Raw genomic sequence first — 19,045 nt, 5'->3', positions numbered from 1 at the left:
ACATGTGGGCATGAGAGCAGGGTGGAGTGTTGAAATGGCAAACGACTGGGAGGTCTGGGTAATACTCGCGGACAGACTGAAGGTGTTCTGCAAAGCGGTCACCCAATCTGCGTTTGGTCTCTCCAATGTAGAGGAAACCGCATTTACACCTCAACCCCCTCCCACGGCATCTTCCCATGCAACCGCAGAAGGTGCAACACCTTCCCCTTCACTTCCCCTCTCCTCACCATCCAAGGGCCCAAACACTCCTTTAAAGTGAAGCAGCATTTCACTTGCACTTCCCTCAACTTAGTCTACTGCATTCGTTGCTCCCAATGCGGTTTCCTCCCCTGCATCTGGCAGGGTTGCATGAGGGAATGGTTCAGTTGCTCCCTGCGACAGAGGAGTCTAGGCAGAGTGCGCACGAATAATCCACATTCAGGACAGAGCATCAGAATTCCTTCAATGAGAGATTGGCGACTCTCATAGAGAGGGACTTCCACCAAATGGATCAAAATATAATTGGGTTACGCTCTGACCTGCAAGGCCTCACAGCGGTTCTGGCCACAGCTGGTGTTTTCCATTGTGGGAGATGTTGTGGACACCAAGCCCAGGCACTCAATGCCCATGCATCTGCGGTGCCAGGGAGGTAGATATGGACCTCACGTTGATGCAGCAGTTACCTGCCGTCGCTGCGAGCTCCTCTCATGGTACTCCGGATGAGAGCAGGAGCTCCTCCGCCCCCCTGCCAGTCAACGTTTCTTCTGTTGAGGCAGCGACAATTGCGGAGGTGGCAGTTCTAGAACTGGCCACTCCCTCTCAGGCGGGGTTATCACAGGCTCCATGGGCCAGAGGATGCCCGCCAAGGTCATCGAGCCCAATAGGACACCAGAGTTAGCTGGCTGTCTCTCAAGCCATTCTGATCGATGGGGCGGCACCTAGACGTAGCACCCAAAAACGTAAGCATAAGGCACCTTAGGCACTCCACGAGTATGTCACTGGTGATTTTGTGTTTGCCTTAGAATAGGGACCCATATTTTTGTGATTGCTAACAAGTGATGTGTGTTTTTGTTTTGGACAAAATAAAGTCCACCTTTGTAACCATGGCTGAGGGTCTTTTATTTGTGGTGCATTTTTCTTTTTCACATATTTATCATGAGTGTTTGAGTGGACATTGATGTTTCTGTACTAAGCCCTTATTTGCAGCTGAACAGGTGGAAGATGTGCCACCTAAGTGCCATGTGTGGAAGTGCCAGGCAATGTTGCTCCTGCTGATCCATGTGTGTGGAGCTAGCTGAAGGTTCTTTGGATTAAATTGTCGTGGGTGTCCCTGCCTCCTTGGTATAAATGCGGGTCATCGTTCTGCCCCTCATCATTGCCCTGTGCTTTCTCATCCTCTGAGGCGCTGCTGGATTCATCATGTGCAGCCTCATCCAGGTTGTCAAGGTCTTCATCGTCAATTGCATCCCCCTTTCCAGCGCAAGATTGTGCAGGGCACAGCAGACTACCACTATCAGAGAGATGCGATCTGGGGGGTACTGGAGTGCGCCCCCTGAGCGATCCAGGCAATGGAAGTGCATCTTGAGAAGACCGTTGGCTCTCTCCAACACAACCCTTTTGGTGCCCTAGCTCCTATAGTATGGATACTCATCTTCTGTTCTTGGACGGCATACTGGCGTTAAGAGCCACCTTCGCAGGGGACAGCCCTTGTCACCCAGCAGCCAACCATCCAACCGAGCCGGAGCACTGAAGAGCCCCGGCACCTGAGATTGTCTGAGGATGTAGGCGCTGTGGGAGCTGCCTGGGTACCTTGCACAGATTTATAAAATCTGCATCCTGTGATCACACACTATCTGCACGTTCATGGAATGGAAGCCCTTCCTGTTGACGAAGGTACCGGGTTCACCTGCTGGCGCCTTGATGGCCACATGTCTGCTGTCTATTGTACCCTGGATGTGGGGGAAACCAGCAATAGCTGCAAAGCCTCTGGCTCGCTGTGCCTGACTTTACTGGTCGCAGCGAAGTGGATGAAGGTGGATACCCATCTGAACAGAGCATCTGTAACCTACTTGACACAAGTGTGGACAGCTGATTGAGAGACACTGCAAAGATCACCCACCGAGCCCTGAGATAAGCCAGTGGCATAGAAGTGGTGGGCAACTGTGAACTTCAGAGTTGCTGGCATGTGGTGTCCACCCACACAGTTAGGGGAGATCTCAGGGCCAGTCATCTGACAGATACAGTTGAATGTCTTCCTTTAGAGTTGGACCCTCCTTCGGCACTGCACCTCAGTCATATTGAGGTCGCTGCTTCACCGCCTGTATACCCTGGCAGCAGTCTTCTGCGGACCCTTGCACCTTGGACAATCTCTTGGCCCTGTGCCCCTTGTGCCTGTGCCTGGCCTCCCAAAGGTGGCTCCCCTGGAGGCTGATTGTTCAGTCCTGGCCTCCTCCTGGTTCTATCCCTTCCTTCCTCTTCAGGGGAGCTGCCTCCAGTGGAGAGGTCACAACCCAAATCCCCAAGCTAAATGGAGGTCTGCAGAAAGCTGCAGACCTAAAAAAGATTACTGTCTGCAGACTGGTTTCGAAGTACACAAGAAGATCTTGGAAATCGATGAGAACTACTACCAATCACACAAGCAACTTTTAAACACTTTCATCAATTATAAGTTCGTCAAAAACATGAACAACCCCTCTGAGTCCAATATCCCAACATTGCAAAAGTTTTCTTAAATAATCTCCTACCCTCCTTTCCGTTGGGCCCGTGCGCCGACCCGAAGCTTGCACGGGCCCCTCAAAATCGTACACAATTGGCAAGTTAAAGGGCTTAATGACCCCTTCAATTAATGGCGGGCGAACTGAGCATGCCCGATCACCGAAATATCGTGATGGCATGCGCTGTTGTCGGCACGCTTGCGCGACGTCAGCGCGCTTCATTTTATGCGCTGATGTGCGGGCTACGCCATCCGCACGTCAGCCAGAAAATTCTGGCCACTGTCTTGGATAGCCACGTATACCCTAAAGCCCAAGATTAATTTAAGATAAACATGAATTAACAGGCAAATTGTCGTTGATTATAAACTATAAGTTACACACAACTAAGACAGATCTTACTTTTTGGCACAGCAGTTCATTCAGCATGTATATACTTAAACTCAGTCACAAAGTCCTTCAAAACTCTGTCTTCTTCACAAAGAATGTCAGCTTCTTTTCTTCCAGGAGTTAGCCTGATCCCCAGCTGACAGCAGCACACAGCCAGCCAAGTTCCTCAGGCACTAAAAATTATACGTCAGCAGAACCTCCTCAACTCTGCTTACAATGGTCTCGATGTTATAGATCCATCAATGTTACCTCCAAGTAATAGAAACAGCTGCAGCAACTGCATTTTAGCCTATTCTCAGGTTCTGGATCTAGCCTCCATCTTGTGTGCCTGTACTGCAGCACTGGAACAATTGTCAGAGCTCTGATGGCTCTGTGTCCTTTTAAATGGTTCGAACATGTTTCACTGTCTCCAGAAGTTTTGGTTCCCAATCTTAGTTTCAGTCTTAGTTGCCTTAGAAACTGGAAAGGTCAGTTTCCTTTCTCAGTTTCCCTTTTCAGTTTTCCTTTTCAATTAGAGTCTGTCTCAAAAAATACAAACATCAAAACCACGGATTTCATCACAGAAGGGAAGGGGTGAGAGCAGAAGTGTGTGAAATAGATCAGGCACAGTGGAGGGCCCTGTCAATCACGCTGGGGGAGAGCTCTCAGTTGAGGAAAAGGAAGACATATTAGAAGCACCAGTACGGAAAGTGACATCATCTGAACAGATGAAATGGAGATGGAGAAACAGGGGGCAGAATTTTCTGGCTGACATGTGGGTGGTGGAGCCTGCACGTCAGTGCTTAAAGTGTCACGCGCTGACATCGCACGAGTGTCCTGATGTCAGCGCATGGCATAGCAATATTTCGGTTGGCTGCTGCGCACAGCAGCAGGACGTGCACCCACTATTAATTAAAGGCCTCGTTAAGGCCCTTAACTTGCCATTTGTCGAGGATTTTGAGGGCCCATGCGACCTTCAGGTCGGCGCACAGGCCCAACGGGCAGGCGGGTAGGAAATTTTTTAATAAACCTCATGCACTGGTGGGATATGTAGACTCAAAGGGGTTGTTCATGTTTTCCAAGAAGTTTTAATTGCAGAAAGTGTTTTAAAGTTGCCTGTTTGATTGTTAGCAGTTCACATCGATTTCCAAGAGCTTTTTGTGTACTTTGAAACCAGTCTGCAGACAATAATCTTTCTTGGGCCTGCAGCTTTCTGGAGGCCTCCATTTACCCTGGGGGTATGGGTTCTGACATCTCCACTGGTGGAAGCTTCTCTGAGGAGGAAGGGAGGAATAGAATAAGGAGGAGGCCAGGAGTGGACAATCAGCCTCCAGGGGAGCCACCTTTGGAAGTCCAGGCGCAGGCACAAGGGTCACAGGGCCAAGAGGTTATCCAAGGTGGAAGGGACCGCAGAAGATGCCACTATTCTGCTGCCAGGGTATACAATTGGCGAAGCAGTGACCTCAATATGACTGAGGTGCAGTGCCGAAGGAGGCTCCGACTCTCAAGGGAGACAGTCAACTATATCTGTCAGATGATTGGCCCTGAGATTTCTCCTAACTGTGTGGGTGGACACTCCATGCCAGCAACTCTGAAGTTCACAGTTGCCCTCCACTTCTATGCCTCTGGCTCCTTCCAGGGCTCAGTAGGTGATCTTTGCGGTGTCTCCCAATCAGCTGTCCACACTTGTGTCAAGCAGGTTACAGACGCTCTGCTCAGTTGGTTATTGATGTTCATCCACTACTGCTGAGACCAGGTAAGCCAGGCACAACGAGCCAGAGGCTTTGCGGCTATTGCTGGCTTCCCCCACATCCAGAGTGCTATAGACTGCACACTTGTGGCCATCAAGGCGCCAGCTGGTGAGCCCGCTGCCTTCGTCAGCAGGAAGGGCTTCCACTCCATGAACGTGCAGAAAGTGTGTGATCACAGGATGCAGATTCTGCAAGTCTGTGCAAGGTACCCAGGCAGCTCCCACAACGCCTCCATCCTCAGACACTCTCAGGTGCTGGGGCTCTTCAGTGCTCTGGCTCGGTTGGATGGATGGCTGCTAGGTGGCAAGGGCTAGCCCCTCCGAAGGTGGCTGATGACGCCAGTACGCCATCCAAGAACAAAAACTGAGTTGCGCTACAATAAGAGCCACAGCACTACAAGGGCTGTGGTGGAGAGAGCCATCAGTCTTCTCAAAATATGCTTCCGTTGCCTGGACTGCTCAGGGGGCACACTCCAGTGCCCCCCAGATCGCGTCTCTCTGATAGTGGTAGCATGCTGCGCTCTGCACAATCTTGCGCTGGACAGGGGGGATGCTGTTGACGATGAAGACCTTGACGCTCTGGATGAGGTTGCACATGAGGAATCCAGCAGTGGCTCAGAGGATGAGGAAGTGCAGGGCGATGATGAGGGGCAGCATGCCGACTCGCTATTACACCAAGGGAGGCAGGGACATCCGGGACAATTTAATCCAACGAACCTTCAGCTAGCTCCACACACATGGATCAGCAGGACCAGCATTGCCTGGTGCTTCCACATCTGGCACTTAGGTGCTACATCTTCCACCTTATCAGCTGCAACTAAGGGCTTAGTATGGAAACATCAATGTCCACTCATGATATGCCTGTGAAAAAGACAAATGCAGCACAAAGGATACACCCTCAGCCATGGTCAGAAAAATGGACTTTATTATGTCCAACATATTACAGAAACGTCTCTATTGCAAACGTAAGTATATTTTTCCCTATTCTAAGGCCAACACAAAATCACCAGTGACATACCCTTTGAGTGTCTAACATTCCTTATGCTTTCGTTTGTGGGTGCTATATCTAGGTGCCGCCCCATCGGTCGGAGTGGCTTGTGAGACAGCCTACTGACTCTGCTGTCCTGTTGGCATCGATGGCCTTGGCGGGCGTCCTCTGGCCCATGGAGCCTGTGATGGCCCCGCCTGGGAGGGAGTGGCCAGTTCCAGGACAGGCCCCTCCCCAGTTGTCGCAGCCTCAACGTTGACTGGCAGAAGGGCGGAGGAGCTGCTGTCCTCATCCGGTGAGCCCTGAGAGGAGTTTGCAGCAATGACAGGCAGCTGCTGTTCCATTGGACCTCCCTGCTCACCATAGATGCATGGGCACCGAGCGCCGATGCTTGGTGCCCACAACGTCTCCCACATTGGGAATGACCACCCGTGGCCAGTACGGCTGTGAGGGCTTGCAGGTCAGAGCGTAACTCAATCAGAAGATTCTCCATCTGATCGAACCCCCTCTCCCTGAGAGTCACCAATCTCTCAGTGGAGGAAGCGTGAAGCTCTGCCCTGAGGTTCATGCCTTCACTTACACTCTGCCTGGACTCCTCCATCGCAGAGACCAATCGAAGCATACCCACATGCAACCCTGCCAGATGCAAACACGATTCCTGCCGCTTGTCCTGCAGTTGCTGCATTGGTGATAACTCCAGAGGCACATCGTCAGTGCTGGATTCAGCATGTGCCTGGTCCCTTGCAGCCCTCCGGCTGCTGGCGCCATCGGCACTCTCCGTCCCTGCCTTCTCCTCCAGTGATTGTGAAGTGCCCTCTCCATTGTGACCCGGGACACTAGCCAACGGTAAATTCCCCACCGAAGTGTTGTGTCTGCGCTGGTGCCTGGCTGGCTGAAATGATGTGCCGCATGTTGCACGTCTTGGGCCTCAGGTGTGGAGGGGGTGCTGTGGTGTCTTTGGGCGCGGCTATGTGGTGGTGATGCTGAAATTAACAAGGACAGTGCATCAGTTGGTATTCAGTCAGTTAAACCTTTCATCCCTTTCCCCTCCAGCCTCATAAGTCACTCACCCTTCAAGATCCTAAGGAGATGAACATTGGTGGGGTAGAAAAGAGTCAAGAGGAGGCCCAAACAATAGACGCGCATAAATACAGGCTGGTCAGATGGCCTCAGGAATGCCACATAGCGTGTTATGTGCCATTGGAGTGGGGAGAGTGCAGAGGTACCTGACCTGGATGCATGCTGGCCTGGATAGTTGCGGTGCTGAGGAAACATCGCAAACACTTGCGACATTTGCCGTGGATCACAGGAGATTGACAGGCCACATTATTGACCTTCATACAGTTAGGAGGGGCATAGACTGGGTGGGCAGAAGGCTACATTTCCCCATGGTGCAGGAATGAGTAACATGGTTGCTGAGGTGCTGAGAATCTTTTGGACAGAGTAATGTGGGGTGCACTGGCTGAAAGGGTGGTGGAGTATCCGTTAAGATGCAATAAGTCTTTGGCTGTGCAGCAGCGATGCCATGGCATGTTAGGCCATGGAGATAGTGGTCACAAATGGGATAATGCGACTTTGGAAGGTGGTGGAGATGCGGATCCTTAAGGGGACCAGGGACTTTTGTGTATGACACACTCGTCATTGTGTCTCAGTCTGTGAATGAGCAGTGTTACAGCATTAACGATTACAACAGCCATCAGTGGTTTGGATGGTGGGCAGACAGAGTGGATGGGACTGTGGACCTCAAATACCTGGCCACTGGACCCCAGCCTCACTGCCTCTTGCCGCCCTGGCCGCCTGCCTCCTCCCCAACTCCATGGCTTGCTCCTCAATGGTCGTGAGGTGCTGGAGCAGGCCGTGCCCACTTCCAGTCCTCTGGCGCTCCCGCTGATTGTGTTCAGTTTTTGCCTGCAGAACAGAGAAGAGGATTTATTGGGTCTGATCGCTCATGTACTCTGCACGCGCATGCCGCACCCCAACCACTGTGGCCCATCTGAGGCCTCCAGCGGCTCCTGTCCACATTACTGGTGATCAGTCCCCAGAAGATAGTATGGCTGGACGCAATCCCCTTCCCCAATGACCACCTTGGACACATTCGGCATCCATCACTTTGAATAGCATACGGGTCTTAGTGTCCTTGGCAAGGAGGCGCAACTAGGTGCGGCGCAGAGGCCAGCAGATGGCTCTTGGCCATGACACCTTGAGGCTCCCCTTCCACCATCTCATCATCATCAATATGACATGTGTTGGAGTTCTGAGTATGTGTCTAGTGGCCTCCCCTGTAGGTTGCCCCCAGACTACTCAAATGCGACAAACACCAACATATGCTGTGGGGAGAACCTATCTTCTCCTCAACCACTAAGGCTGATGTAAGCATGGTCAGTACCCGTTTGCCCACCCAGCATGTGCCAATGGTGGGGAGGGTGGGTCTCAAAGTCTAAGGACATTGGAACCGGCAGACTGAGGACGTCCGCCTCTGTGACTATTTTCCCGTTCTCCACGGAAGTCGCTAACCCGCTGGGCAGGCCTTAATTAGCGGCGTGGCTCGTTTCCGTGGTGGCAATCGGCTACCCGCCCACTACCGAGTCGGTCGGGCCCGCCAAGGGAAAAATTCTGGCCAGGGAGAATGAAATAGATTCTTTATAAGAAGTGGGCATTTGAGGAAATGTAGTCAAGGTAGCAGCATACCTGTTGAGTATTTCCAGTATTTCTGTTGTTATTTCAGATTTCCAACATGTGTAGTATTTTGCTTTTGAGTCAATATGCATAATATAACCTTCAGGAAATAAACTCAATCAATTAGCTGGTCAATCTCAATCTGAATTCCAATCTCTGATGGAATGTCCATGGGAGTTCACCCAATCCCCTGCTATAACTTTGGCAGAAGTCGGAAAAATGATGAATGGCTAGTTGTGCCATTTCTCCATGGTTCCTGCTGGACATTGAGGGAACAATGCAGAAATTTTCCCCAGCAATCTTATGGTGAACCAAGGTAATGGGACAAGATTATTCGGCCAGGATCTCAGGCTTAATTCATTAATTCTGTTCTTTTTAAAGTCATATATTCTGTCCTTTGTTTATAAATTGCCATTTCAAATTCCTCTTTACACATTTGTCATGGAAGTTGCCTTTGTAAAGTAATCACATTGTAATTACACCTGTTAATCAATAATGCTGCCGCAGAGCCTCCACTAGCTCCTGGCTTGTGCTGCACATCAGACATCAAGGGCGGAATTTTCCATGTTTGAAACTAAGTGCTGTGGAGGTTGGGTCCCATGGCACATTCCCCACTGGGCAGCATGGCGGGAAATCATGCCTGATTTCACGCTCATTAATTATGCAGGGTGAGTTTCTCTCCAAATCAAGTGGCAGGTGGGGAACTAATTTGTCTGCTCCACTGTCATCTAATGGGTTTGAAGATCTGGGTGCCATATCTTAATGGTGCCTCGCACTCTCTCCAGCCCAGGTTTGAGAAGAAGATGCTTCCAGATAGCTGTTTCAAAGAAGACAGCTGCCTGAAGTTTAATAATGACTCCCTGGAGGCACTCAACAATGGTATGCAGCAATACCGGGATGTTCTGTATCCCAGGGATGGCTCCAGGAAGGCCACCAACCTCACTTCGCCAGCCTGGGAGGCCATTGCAAGGGCAGTCAACACGTCTGGCAACTGCCTGAGAAACGTCATCAAATGGATGAAGAAGATGACTGTTCTCATCTGCTCTGCCAGGTTAAGCCAACCTTCAGCTCATTTCAATCTCACACTCTCATAATGGTATCCTTCTAAATGCAATTTAGAAGTTACATTACTCAGGGATCTCACACAATACCAGCAGAGGACACATCACCACGTTTTGTCTCATGGGCACTTTAACATCCCCAGCATCTTATCTATCATGTTGCATAAATTCCATCTTCACCCCTTACTGGGGAAGGCTCAGCACACACAGTAAGCATGCATGCTTCCCAACCTCTCCCCCATCTTTTCCCATCACTTTCCATGTATTTGCGTTCATCCAGGCCAAGTTCGCCCACAACGAGAGGTCTCAGTCTGGAGGAGGGAGGGCTGACGTCCTGGAGCTGACCAAATTTGAGGACGGTGCCGCCAAGTTGGCAGGTGAGGACAGGGGATGCTCCTGTGGGGGAAGGGGGGCTCTGCTTTTCCTAGTGAGCCAGTATGGATGAGCTTTTCTTCATGAGTTGATCACATTCTGACATCCTTAGTGAGTGACTTGCAATGTTGTATTCAGTCTATTCATGAACTAAATCTATTTGCTCTCTCTTACAGGCACCAGCAGGTCCAGAAAAACTTCTAGACCCAACATAAGCCCCATCCCAAGGTCACCTCAGATGAGGAAGCTGAGGAGCCTTTAGAAGAAGACCTGTCACTGCATTCACTTGCGCTCTCTACCAGCTCAGAGATACACCCCAGTGGTTCCTAGTTATAGAATAGGCTCGGGGTCACATTCTGGGGAACATCACATGGACACAGCTCCACAGCAGTCAGAGGCAGCGACAGCGCAAGTCTCTGGCACTCGGAGGACTGCTGGAGACCAAGCACCCGCTGAGCCCGAGTTTGATGATAAACCTCTGGAAACGAACTTGTTACACATGCTGAAGATGCAACAGACTAGAGTGAAGGATGGAGGAGTCCATCTGTAATCTTTCTAATGTGACTCCAACATGCAAGCGTCTCGAGGTATCCATGTGAAGGGTGGCGACCGCCTTGGAGACCGTGGTCCAGCAGATCCTGCCGGATTTACGTTCAGACCTGCAGTTCATTACTATAGGCATTGGTGGGATCCATCAGAGACTAGGCAAGGGGTAGGGGAGGCACCTTGACCTCCCTCCTGGTGCCCCTTCTCCTCAGGGAGCCAGGCAGGGGCCCTCAGGCACCTACAGGGAGGAGAACCCTGGGGCCATCCATCCAGGTGACTCTGAGACAGTCCAGCTGATCCCAAGCCCCTCTGCCTCTGTCTCCATCACCTCTATCTGTACAGCCAAGGAGAGTACACCTGCCCCATAGTAGGACACCTAAAGTAGGCCGGGGCCCTCTAGCTCTCAAGCCTCTAGGGGACACCCGCCAATGTCATAAAAGACAACAGGGCATACCAGTCAGCAGGCTGCGTCCACCTCTGCTGTGGATGTTGGGGATTTACCTAGACATAGCGGTAGGGTTAGAAAAATTGAGAAGTTTTGAAATCACTTCTGGGTCACAGGTGTTCAATCACAGTTAATATAATGCACCTTTGTAAATATATTTGCTGATCATGAAAATGGTGTCATCTTTTGAAAGCATCATGCATATGCATCAATGTGCCTTCTTATTGTGAGGGTGATCTATACTCCCACTCAGTGTTCACCTTCCTTTGTGAGCCTTGCATGTGATGTGTAGCTGACTCGTGATAGTTACTCTACCCTTGAGTTATGTCAGGAAAGTGTGTCAAACTCTTTACTGAAGTGACAGCAAAATGTTCTCAATGGTAGCCGCCATTGCATCAAGTCTTTTGATGCAGCGTCTGCGCTGTTGTGGTGACTATCTTCCTGGAATCTGCTGGCCATCAGTGTGGCATGGACATGTCTTCCACACTGAGCTTCTTTGAGGGCATCCTCACATGGAAGCAGACCCTCATCTCCCAATTCAGGTTCTTGCCCTTCCTGTTCTTCATCATCAGAGGAGCTCGCAGCCTCCTCAATGCCTCCCTCTGGCAAAAGACCCCCTTTTGAAGCACCAGGTTGTGAAGGATGCAACACACCAAGATGATGCAGGGCACCCTCTGTGGAGAGTACTGCGGACACCTAACTGAGTGGTCCAGGCATCGGAAGCACATCTTCAGGGTGCTGATGGTTTGCTCGATGATGGATTGTGTTGCCTTATGCGCCTTGTTGCGTCTCTTTTCCAAGTGATTCAGAGGACGATGCATGGGTGTCATGAGCCATCATTTGACTGGGCATGCCTTATCCCTAAGCAGCCATCCGTGTATTCGCTGAGGCCCTTCGAATATGTGAGGCACCTGGGGGTGACTCAAGATGTATGAGCCATGGCAGCTCCCAGGATATCTGGCACAAACATGCATGATGTGCTTCTGATGATCGCACACCTGTTGAATGTTGATGGAGTGGAACCCTTTCCTGTTAATGAAAATCAGGGATGATGCCATGAAGTTCTCAATGCCACATGTGTGCAATCAATTGCATCCTGTACTCTAAGGAAGCCTGAGATAGCTGCAAACCCCTGAAATCTATCAGCCTGGTGAGCCTCATTGAGAGCAAAGTTCACAAAATTATGAGCCTTACTAGAGAGGGCATCTGTCACCTCCTAGATATGTTTATGCGCTGAGGACTGCGGAATGCGGCAAATGTCCTCTAAGGATCCCTGGAAAGACCTGCATGCAAAAAAATTGAACATGGGGGTGACCTTCAAGGCTAATGGCATGGGATGTCCTCCCAGTCCATGGGGCATTAGATCCTCCCAAAGAATGTGGCAGATGTGATCCACCACCCTTCTTGACAAGCGCAGATGTGTGTGGCATTGTCTGTCACTCATTCCAGATAGGAAAGTCTTCTTTGGTAGATCTTTGGTCGTGCGAGCCGGCTCCATGTGATAGGTGTTATGACACAGCAGTTGGTAAAGGCTGAGTTATTTAAAATCCCAGAGGGAAACTTTAAACAACTGTCATAACCTATATTTCCAATTGGAATGTATGCGATGCAACTCTGAATTCAGAAATGAAATCACCAAGCCTCCAGAGGTTTTTTTTACATAAGTTAACTTAAACGTTTATTAATTTTACAAGGTATTAAACACATACACATCTACAAATTATTACCTTAATAACTATTAAACAAATCCCCAAATTAATCACTCCTAAAATCTTCACCAAGGCAACAATAACCCATAGACTTTAAAAAGACACCAGGCAAAGAGATTCCTTTCAATTTGTTTCCTTTGCCGACAGTTATAAGCTTAGATGTCACATGCCTCTGACTTCCACACACGAAACTCTTTGGTATATACTGAGCCTTCCCTTTGAATGCAAATTCTCATTGTATTATGAGGCCCTTTGAACTCCATCTCTTCTAACAATAAAACTCCTTTCATAGTACCAATTTTATTAGTAATATAAACATATAGCTTGGTGTCTCCTAGCTAGGTGCAAGTTTTCACCCCCAGTCTTTGAATGGTTTATTCAACAAAATGCAAATGTCCCCTCTTTACCTTACTGTTTAACCATCTCAAAATAATACATCAAAGCACCCAGACTAGTTGGTTTGAATCCACTTAGGACACACACAGACACCCACAGACACAGACCCCCACTACAAGTCCAATTTAAAATCATTTCCAATAACATTATATACATTAATATCTCTTCATGACATAGGTCTAACCTCCTCATACTCTGGCTGTTGCTCGGGCTCTCCTGGACCATGGTCCTCAGGCTGTGCCTCCTCTCGCAGCTGGGCTCGGTGGCACCAATCCCTTCTCCTCTTCCTTAATCAGATCACTGCCATCAGGAAGACAGCAGTGAGCACATGGTCGCTTTTTCTATCCCCTTTCTCCCTGGGGTCTGATAGATGCAAGAGATCATTGAACACTGGGCAAAAAAGACCTCCCACTTGCAAACAGACAGACAGTGTCATTCCCCAGAGCTGCATCTGCGCCAATAGCTTTTTGCTGACGTAGCCTTGCAGTTGAGATGTACACTCACATATCTATGTGCACACGATGCCAACCCTGATGCTTTACATCTCAATCCCACTGAATTTATGAGAACTTTGGACACATTGTGAAATGTGTGACCTTAACAAACGCACTCCTGCAATCTTTTATGCTGATCAAACTTAACTTGCACTTCAACAAAGACAGCATGCCCTTTGGCCCATCATCCATAACAATTGAATAAAGCACATAACAAGCTTTCATTGATGATCTGGCAGATATGCAGCAGCTGTGCTTCCTATAACGCTTGCCCTCATTTACATTCTCACATACCTCTCTATTGAAGCTCAAATTGAGTGACTGGCTCAAATGGAACTTTCTCAAAGAAATCTTCCTCTTTTCTATCAGCTCTGACTCAATTTCAATGTTTTGAGGCCAAGCTGTTTGAAGATAACCCCTGAAATAGGCCCCTAAGTGGAGCCCCAAGCTCCTCGCATACTGACTCAGACCCCTCCACCCAAATTCTCTTCCACTTTTAATTTGTTACTGCAGCATAACTTCATGTTGGCAAGATGGTGGTGTTGAGATTTTATTTTGAGACCAGCTTCAACCCTCCCTCTGTGAGTGTTTATTTCCCTGCAATCTTCCTGGAGCTCCACGGTGTGCAGGTAGAGCTCCCGCCCATTATTCTCCAGCCCCTCACAGTAATCTTGGATCCCTTTGTGGTTGACGTTTCAACCCTCCCGCCTGAACCCATAACTGTTGATGTCCTCATGCCCGCTGTGGACCTCACCCCTCCCCACCTCAAGGCTGTGTGCACAGTCACATACAGAGGAGACCATCCTCACCCCCAGGAAAGTTTTGAACAACCCCCCTCTGTATTATGATTTCCACTTTTACAGGCTGCAGATAGCTCCCCTAACCCTGACCATTCCATCTGCAGCCCAATACTAAGCCAGACAAGACCATGGCCAGTGACAGTAAGACTATGGCCATGCCCTGAATACAAAACTACACCTTATGCCAACTGAGCACACAGCCCTTGCCCCTCCCTGGAGTGGGACCATGATATGCATGCCAGGCATAGCCTTGTAACATGGCCCGCAAAGCCCCAGGACTGCCTTTAATCTCTCACTCTGACTACCGGCCCCAAACTAGGGACTATGACCCGCATTGAATTAGCTCTCCCATCCCTTTTTTACTGCTGACACCTCAGTTGCCCCCTGCACCCCATGAGTCTCTGTGCAACCCATCGCTTATGTGCAGGCTTTCCTTCTCCCCCAGCTGCATGAGTCTCTGTGTAACCTGTCCCTATGTGCCACACTAACACAGACCCCCTCGTATTCCGGTATCTGCGTGCATCCCCTCCAATTCATGCTGTTCTGTTCCGATTTCAGCCCCTACTGTGACTGCATTCCAGCCTTTCATGTTGGATTCCACCTTCCCCACGCTCAGTCTCCCCTCTACTTGCTGTCGTCTCTGCCCCACCATCCAACCTCACCATTGTCCATAGTTCCCCTTGTCTCTGTCTTCCTCCCAACCCCACCCCTTCACCCCGGTCACAATGCTGGTCTCTGTCTCATATGCAGCCCTGCCTGAGCCCTGCAGAAGACACCCTTCTGGAGAACGGAGGAAGCCAGTGAGCAGTGCAACCCTACACCCCCACCAGTGTAGTGTGTCACTGGCATTAGTGAGAACCCAGAGCAGCGCTGCTGCAGATAGGCTTTGCACATTGCACTTACCTTGAAGTCAGGAGCGAAGTGAGGGCCAACAGCTGGACGTCACTTATATCCAAAGGTGATTCAGACTGGTCTAATTTCCCGCTAAATTTGGAGGGGTTACGTGGTTCCGGCAAGTGGCGTTTTTAATATGCAGCTCTGACATGGCAATGCATGCAAATGGCGTACCCGCGATGAATCAGTGAGAAACCTGAGCCGCTGTCAGCTCACCATGAAAGTGCTGAGGGAAAAATTCCAAACTGTTTCCCCACCAGTGGGATTGCAATCTTTAACCTCTCTCCAAACTTTCCAGTCCCACCTGCCACAAAACCTGCTGCAGGTTGGAGGGGAAAGTCCCGCCCCAGGGGTTGGATTTTTGTGTCAGCAGTGGGCACAGGAATTAGCAAAATTGAGGCTGTGGGACTGTAAATTTGAAATACCCCCTCAAAAAGAGCCCCACATAAAATTCGCATGGGCATGAAAAGGTTCGTGTTATGTTCAGGTTGTAAGCCCGCACACATATCCTGTGATGTCAGGGTCACCATTGACAGGTGCATAGGAATTTTCTATTTAATACCCCACAGTATTTTTGTCAGGTTGGGTGGGTTTTGAAAGCCTTTGGGAAATGCATCAAAGTAAAAGAGTTTGGGAACCATGGGTGAAGCCTTATGTGGAGTCAGGAACATTCTGACAATTAAGTTCAATATGTTTTGATAGCATCAAATGTCATTATTAGATGCTGTATTATAAAGTAGATGTGTTTTTACTGCAGTGATTGACCACATAACTCTGGCAAAGATAAGTTGACAATTACATTGACCAGCATTGTGCAAGTTTCGAGATGTACTTGAATCCTTATCCCATAGAAAATGTGCTAGTATGCATTCAAAACTCTTGTAAACGGTGCTTAGTAACTCTTCTGTCAAGATTGGAACAGTTATTTAAATGTCCAGCGCACTTTAATGGAGAAAACAATTGGCCTGTTGCCATCTGCTCTACTCCTTTCAATGACAGGACATCTGATTTGAAATAGAGTCTATTCTTTCAGTTTTAATAGGCAACATTGTCTTGAGCTGTAATGCTTTCTTGATGAGCCCTTATGAATACTTGGCTAAGGTTCAAAAGCAACTGAAGCATTTAGTTCAGCAGATGGTTGTTTGCACAACTGTTCAGGGGACTAAGAACATGGTTTGATTGACAGTTTTAAGAGGCCATGATAGGATTATCTCTCTCCGGTGTGGTTTATGAATAGATATTTATTTGTTTTCACAACTTAATGTTCCTGACTCCACATAAGGCTTCACCCATGGTTCCCAAACTCTTTTACTTTGATGCATTTCCCAAAGGCTTTCAAAACCCACCCAACCTGACAAAAATACTGTGGGTCATTAAATAGAAAATTCCTATGCACCTGTCAATGGTGACCCTGACATCACAGGATATGTGTGCGGGCTTACAACCTGAACCTAACACGAACCTTTTCCTACCTATGCGAATTTTATGTGGGGCTCTTTTTGAGGGGGTATTTCAATCTTAATCAATGGGATTGGAGTTCTTCTTTTGCTCTGTGCAGTATGAATGCTTGTGTGTTTGACATTCTATTTGATTGTTAGAGGTTTATTTTTTTTTAAAGTCCCTTAAAGACTTCCATTATTATGACATGGTTCTTGAGGTCTATATCTAGTGAATACTGGGTGAGTAGCTATGGAGGATACCTGAGCAGCATGGGGGGGATGTGGGGCTTATGAGGGCATATGAGGATGCATAGAGATAGTATGAGAAATGGGTGGTTGAGGGGTGAGGGCTGGGGGGTAAAAATGACGTGGAGTGCTGGGCTGGCCTCCCAGAAAGCCGAAGAGAGCCTTTTAACAGCCTGCCTTGGCACCCACCCACCTTCAACACTGCCTATGACCTCCCTCAGGAGGCAGCAGACCCAAATCTCACCTGCCCATGTCTCTAAGAGATTAAAGTATGAAAGATATGGGAGGATGTGACAGGTTTGGATTGGTGAAGTTGGAAACTCCTCGAAACTGAGACAAAATCCAGACCCAGGGGAATGACCTTCCTCCTGGTTTCAGGAAATGGTCTGTTGGGACAGTTTATGGATCCCAATCTGCCCCTGGGAGGTGGGAGAAGCAGTCACAGGGTGTTTCTTTATGGGGCACTGTGTAAATTGGCTGGAGGGTAGATTGGAGGGCCAAGAGGTGGAAATGAAGAGAGGGCTGAGCAAGTTTGGGCCCTATTTAAATGACCACCAGAGCCAATACTATGGCTGCCATTTTACCCATTCAGTTGAAGTAGCAGACATCGAGCAGGAAAGGCAAAGGGCTGAAAGTCCGGACAGGGCTGCCCCTCATTTCACAGACAGGAACTGGAGATCCTCTTTGAGATAGTGAGGGAGAGGTGTGAGGTCTTCTTTCCAGAGTGTGGTAGAAGAAGGCCACCCTCCCAGCCAAGTAAACCTGGATCAAGGTCTCAGAGAAATTTAATAAACCAACTGTGGTCAGGAGGAACTGGATGCAGTGCACAAAATGGTTCAATTACCTTATTTGTTTTGGCAAGGTGAGTACAAAGTCAGACCCTCATGAAGGCCACCGGGTTTTCAACCTCTAGCAGACACTCCAGCTAAGAAGCCTGAAGGTGTATGCTGCTTTTGAACATGGGAGGAATGTGTGTCCCCTTAGCAAGGCTCAGAGCCATGGTGCGGTTGTGGATCTGTCAGATCTGATATTTACAGCTTCCTATGTCAATGAGCCAACGGCATTGGTCATAGACACTAGTGCCTTATATTATGGACAGGGGAGGGAGGCAAAACTGAACTGAGCTCTCAGCTCTAATATTTCTTTGGCAGGTTAACGTGGCATAACCAATGCTTTTCCTCCTATCAACAGTGTGGATCAGGTAATTGACTTCGTTGACCTGTTTGGCCACTCCATATCGGATGTTGAACTTGGCTTGGAAAGGGTCAGCCGATATGGGCAGCAATACTAGAACTTGATCTCCTGGTTGGAGAGTCTAGGCCTTGTCACGCCTGTCTGACTGCTTTCTCATGGTCTGCTGAGAAGCTTTTAAATGCTCTTTGGCCACTGCACAGACATTGAAGAGCCATTTCCAGAAGGAGGCTTCTGCCTCAGAGCAGGCAGACAAGTCTGCCTGCTGCCCTTTCATCAGGGAGGTTCAATCGAGCACCCCTTCTCCCTTCCATCTTGGTCAGGTTTTTGAAAAGGGTCTCTGCTAGCCAGATCTCTGGCTCACCCACCTGGGACACTGGTTCCCTCTTGACTAAGCTTGCCTGTCTAGCTTGAGATTGGGTTACTACATAGCTGGGAAGTTCTTTGGAACTTCCTCTTGCAGCTGTTCAGCCTCTCTATTTTTGCTTGACTGGCCTAGAATTGTAGGGGCTGTTATAACCTTACTGCCAGCCAAATTGTTCCCAAGTAGGAAATCTATCCCTGTCACCAGTAAGCTCAGGGACAATTCCTACAGTCACTAGACCCTATACCAGGTCACACTGTGGGTGGACCCAATGGAGGGGAACTGACATGTATCCTTCTCCCAGTCCACAGAGCAGTGTCTTAACTTTCAGGGAGGGCTTGGGGGAAGGCTTATATTTCCCTCCAACATCAAGTGGCTCCTGTGTCCCAGAGCAGTACAATGGACTTGCTCGAATTCTGGGAAGGATGCGAGGACATTGTTCTTGGGAGGAAAAACTCCAATCGTTCTAGGGATTTTGTCCAGCTTGGCCACGCATAAGGCAATAATCTCAGTGTGGTTAGTTTGTGCAGTGAGGGACCCTACCTGATCTACTGCACTGCCTACTGGAGTGTCCTTCTTGGGACTGCACCTGTGGAGCCCAAAAGACCCACATGT

The sequence above is a fragment of the Carcharodon carcharias genome, chromosome 8 (genome assembly GCF_017639515.1).
Source record: "Carcharodon carcharias isolate sCarCar2 chromosome 8, sCarCar2.pri, whole genome shotgun sequence".
Lineage (NCBI taxonomy): Eukaryota > Metazoa > Chordata > Chondrichthyes > Lamniformes > Lamnidae > Carcharodon > Carcharodon carcharias.
Note: the sequence above shows the minus strand (reverse complement) of the source record.